We start from the raw sequence: 5,530 nt of genomic DNA, 5'->3' as shown, positions 1-5,530 counted from the left end.
ATCCCTGGCGAAATGCATGTTGTATTGCTCAGCATCCAGCTGTATAATAAGGATAGAAACTGTTAGCTTTCAGCTGCTTCATCCCTCTACGTATTTTAGAGATTTTCCTGCCTTGAAAAACTGAACACAGATCAATCGAGAAAACAGGAAGAAGTTGTGTGGAACTATGAAAAAAATAAGCAAAATATACAAATTGAGTAGTAGGCAATATCAAGGATAATGGGAGCACAGGAGCGCCGTGGTCCCGTGGATAGCGTGATCAGCTGCGAAGAGGGAGGTCCTTGGTTCAAGTCTTCCCTCAAGCGAAAATTTTGCTTACTTTATTTTTGCAAAGTTATGATCTGTCCGTTCGTTCATTGACGTCTCTGTTCACTGTAATAAGTTTAGTGTCTGTGTTTTGCGACCGCACCGCAAAACCGTGCGGTTAGTAGACGAAAGGACGTGCCTCTCCAATGTGAACCGAAAACATTTGATCGCAAGGTCATAGGTCAACCGATTCCTCCACGGGAAAAGCCGTCTGATATATTCTATACGACACTGGTGACGGCATGTGCGTCACATGACAGGAATATGTTGTCCACCCACCTAACTTGTACACTTGGCGAATGGGTAAAAAGATTCTTCTACCTTGCCTGATTAAGGTTTTCTTGTGGATGTGATAATCACTCCCAAAAAAAGTGATGAAAACAGTTTCACAGTCGCACGGTTTTCCCTGTGCTCTGTCAAAACATATGTTTTTAACGTTTTCAAATTTTTCCGTGTGTAGACCGTCAAATCCTGCAAATGTCCAAGCAAATCTGAACATATCCTGGAATTTTGGAGAGGGAAGTTGATTATGTGTGAGTGCCTGAACTTTGATAATTGTCTGAAAATAAAAAATTAAACTTTTCACCCGAGGAAAGACTTGAACCAAGAACCACTCGTTCCGCAGTTGCTCACGCTAACCACGAGACCACGGCGCTCCTAAGGCCACGGCGTCATTGATGCTGCCTATCTTACGCATGGACTACTCAGTTTGTATATTTTGCTTATTTTTTCATAGTTCCACACAACTTCTTCTTGTTTTCTCGATTGATCTGTGTTCAGTTTTTCAAGGCCTATCCACTGTGCCAAATTATAACTAAATCTGAGGGGGGTGCGATGGGGAGGTTCCCCTGTTAGCAATCATATATGACCGCTCGCTCACTGATAGATCTGTACCTACAGATTGGAAAATTGCGCAGGTCGCACCAGTGTTTCAGAAGGGTAGTAGGAGTAATCCATCGAACTACAGACCTATATATCATTGACGTCGGTATGCAGTAGGGTTTTGGAGCATATACTGTATTCAAACATTATGAATCACCTCGAAGGGAACGATCTATTGATACGTAATCAGCATGGTTTCAGAAGACATCGTTCTTGTGCAACGCAGCAAACTCTTTATTCGCACGAAGTAATGGCCGCTATCGACAGGGGATCTCAAGTTGATTCCGTATTTCTAGATTTCCGGAAAGCTTTTGACACCGTTCCTCACAAGCGACTTCTAATCAAGCTGCGGGCCTATGGGGTATTGTCTCAGTTGTGCGACTGGATTCGTGATTTCCTGTCAGGAAGGTCGCAGTTCGTAGTAATAGACGGCAAATCATCGAGTAAAACTGAAGTGATATCAGGTGTTCCCCAGGAAAGCGTCCTGGGACCTCTACTGTTCCTGATCTATATAAATGACCTGGGTGACAATCTGAGCAGTTCTCTTAGGTTGTGCGCAGATGATGCTGTAATTTACCGTCTAGTAAGGTCATCCGAAGACCAGTATCAGTTGCAAAGCGATTTAGAAAAGATTGCTGTATGGTGAGGCAGGTGGCAGTTGACGCTAAATAACGAAAAGTGTGAGGTGATCCACATGAGTTCCAAAAGAAATCCGTTGGAATTCGATTACTCGATAAATAGTACAATTCTCAAGGCTGTCAATTCAATTAATTACCTGGGTGTTAAAATTACGAACAACTTCAGTTTGAAAGACCACATAGATAATATTGTGGGGAAGGCGGGCCAAAGGTTGCGTTTCATTGGCAGGACACTTAGAAGATGCAACAAGTCCACTAAAGAGACAACTTACACTACACTCGTTCGTCCTCTGTTAGAATATTGTTGCGCAGTGTGGGATCCTTAACCAGGTGGGATTGACGGAGGACATCGAAAGGGTGCAAAAAAGGACAGCTCGTTTTGTATTATCACGTAATAGGGGAGAGAGTGTGGCAGATATGATACGCTAGTTGGGATGGAAGTCATTAAAGCAAATACGTTTTTCGTCACGGCGAGATCTATTTACGAAATTTCAGTCACCAACTTTCTCTTCCGAATGCGAAAATATTTTTAAGAGCCCAACCTACATAGGTAGGAATGATCATCAAAATAAAATAAGTGCAATCAGAGCTCGAACAGAAAGGTTTAGGTGTTCGTTTTTCCCGCGCGCTGTTCGGGAGTGGAATGGTAGGGAGATAGTATGATTGTGGTTCGACGAACTCTCTGCCAAGCACTTAAATGTGAATTGCAGAGTAATCATGTAGATGTAGATTACCTGCACCTCTTAGAAAGAAATCCATACTCTCGGCTTTGCTATTGATTAACGTTCATCCACTTGCCTTAAACCAGGAAAACGCTTTCTGCATCATATGTCCATACATTTCCTCCATAGCGTTTGTTTCAATATGGGATTGATAAGTGTGGTATGATCAGCATCAATTACTGCTTTGAAAAGCAGCAGACTAGGCAGGTCATCAACACAGATAATGAACAAAAACAATGGCGAGGATTCGCGCGTCGAGGGTTCCGTACAAAATTAATTATGTATGAAGACAGTGCATCCATTCTGGGAATCGGGGACCCCTACGATTTTTTCCTGTTATTGACATTGATCTGGTAAGATATCGGTTCCAGAAATTCAATGACTTTCGAGAACGTTTAAATTTGAAGTTTAAAGTCGGATAACAAATTACACAGGAAATATTTTTTTCGTATGATGTAATTACATCCAAACAATTTTCTGATCTTTTTCCTTTACTTGTACAGTGAAACCTTCTTTATTGCTCAATTTGATGATTCTACGTCAATGGGAAATATCTTACAGGTTTTGATGAGTGAGCTTGCGAGTATTAATGTATGTGACATAAATGACGGTATCTTTTGATTGCTTTGACATGGAAGGTTAACCTTTTTGCATCACCAAAAGACTACAGACTTCAGCATGTGATCTAAATTTCAACATGATGCGTCAACCCGTTATGAAAGAAAGGTACGTTAACGGACGGACAGAGTCTGTCTGATAACAAATTATATGAATGACATTTTCACTCTGCAGCGGAGTGTGCGCTGATATGAAACTTCCTGGCAGATAAAAACTGTGTGCCGGGCCGAGACTCGAACTCGGGACCTTTGCCTTTCGCGGGCAAGTGCTCTACCAACTGAGCTACCCAAGCACGACTCACGCCCCGTCCTCACAGCCTTACTTCTGCCAGTACCTCGTCTCCTACCTTCCTAACTTTACAGAAGCTCTCCTGCGAACCTTGCAGAACTAGCACTCCTGAAAGAAAGGATATTGCGGAGACATGGCTTAGCCACAGCCTGGGGGATGTTTCCAGAATGAGATTTTCACTCTGCAGCGGAGTGTGCGCTGATATGAAACTTCCTGGCAGATTAAAACTGTGTGCCCGACCGAGACTCGAACTCGGGACCTTTGCCTTTCGCGGGCAAGTGCTCTACCATCTGAGCTACCGAAGCACGACTCACGCCCCGTCCTCACAGCCTTACTTCTGCCAGTACCTCGTCTCCTATCTTCCTAACTTTACAGAAGCTCTTCTGCGAACCTTGCAGAAATAGCAATCCTAAAAGAAAGGATATTGCGGAGTCATGGCTTAGCCACAGCCTGTGGGACGTTTCCAGAATGAGATTTTCACTCTGCAGCGGAGTGTGCGCTGATATGAAACTTCCTGGCAGATTAAAACTGTGTGCCGGGCCGAGACTCGCACTCGGGACCTTTGCCTTTCGCGGCCAAGTGCTCTACCAACAGTTTTAATCTGCCAGGAAGTTTCCTATCAGCGCACACTCCGCTGCAGAGTGAAAATCTCATTCTGGATACGTCCCCCAGGCTGTGGCTAAGCCATGTCTCCGCAATATCCTTTATTTCAGGAGTGCTAGTTCTGCAAGGTTCGCAGAAGAGCTTCTGTAAAGTTTGGAAGGTAGGAGACGAGGTACTGGCAGAAGTAAGGGTGTCAGGACGGGGCGTGAGTCATGAGTCGTGCTTGGCTAGCTCAGTTGGTAGAGCACTTGCCCGCGAAAGGCAAAGGTCCTGAGTTCGAGTCTCGGCCCGGCTCACAGTTTTAATCTGCCAGGAAGTTTCAACAAATTATATATTTTTATTCGAGTACTAGAATGACCAATAAATACTTTTGGGAATTTTTCTCTTTGGTTGCAGAGTGAAACTTTGCTTCTTAGCAAATTTCATGATTGTACGACAACGGGAAGTACCCTGTAGGGTTTGATGAGGTTGTTGTTGTTGTTGGTGGTGTAGTCTTCAGTCCAAATACTGGTTTGATGCAGCTCCCCATGCTACTCCATCCTGTGCAAGCTTCTTCATCTCCCAGTGCCTACTGCAGCCTACGTCCTTCTGAATCTGCTTCGTGTATTCATCTCTTGGCTCCCTCTACGATTTTTAGGTTCCACGCCTCCCTCTACTACTAAACTAATGATCCCTTGATGCCTCAGAAGGTATCCTACCAACCGATGCCTTCTTCTAATCAGGTTGTGCCACAAATTTCTCTTCTCCCTAATTCTATTCAATACCTCCTCATTAGTTATGTGATCTACCCATCTAATCTTCAGCATTCTTCTGTAGCACCACATTTCGAAAGCTTTTATTCTCTTCTTGTCTAAACTATTTATCGTCCACGTTTCACTTCCATACATGGTTACACTCCATACAAATACTTTCAGAAACGACTTCCTGACACTTAAATCTATACTCGACGTTAACAAATTTCTCTTCTTCAGAAACGAATTTCCTTGCCACAGCCAGTCAACATTTTATATCCTCCCTACTTCGACCATCATCAGTTATTTTGCTCCCCAGACAGCAAAACTAATCTACTACTTTAAGTGTCTCATTTCCTAACCTAATACCCTCGGCATCATCTGATTTAATTCGACTGCATTCCATTATCCTCGTTTTGCTTTTGTTGATGTTCATCTTCTATCCTCGTTTCAAGACACTGTCCATTCCGTTCTGATGCTCTCCCACGTCCTTTGCTGTCTCTGACAGAATTGCAATGTCGTCTGCAAATCTCAAAGTTTTTATTTCTGCTCTATGGGTTTTAATTCCTACTCTAAATTTTCCTTTTGTTTACTTTACTGCTTGCTCAATATACAGACTGAATAACATTGGGGATAGGTTACAGTCCCATCTCACTCTCTTCTCAACCACTCCTTCCCTTTCGTGCCCATCGACTCTTATCCTAACTACCATCTGGTTTCTGCACAAATTGTAAATAACCTT

The 5,530-nt window shown here is 43.3% G+C and overlaps 1 non-coding gene across 1 annotated transcript; it reads right to left on the bottom strand.

Moving 5' to 3' along the window:
- Positions 1–3,384: 3,384 nt before the first annotated feature.
- Positions 3,385–3,459, bottom strand: Trnas-cga (transfer RNA serine (anticodon CGA)). Its single transcript has one exon. It is a non-coding gene; the product is annotated as a tRNA-Ser (tRNA).
- Between the last annotated feature and the right edge of the window lie 2,071 nt (positions 3,460–5,530).

This window comes from Schistocerca serialis, chromosome 7 (assembly GCF_023864345.2).
Source record: "Schistocerca serialis cubense isolate TAMUIC-IGC-003099 chromosome 7, iqSchSeri2.2, whole genome shotgun sequence".
NCBI lineage: Eukaryota > Metazoa > Arthropoda > Insecta > Orthoptera > Acrididae > Schistocerca > Schistocerca serialis.
Note: the sequence above shows the minus strand (reverse complement) of the source record. Positions and strands in the feature narration are given on the sequence as shown.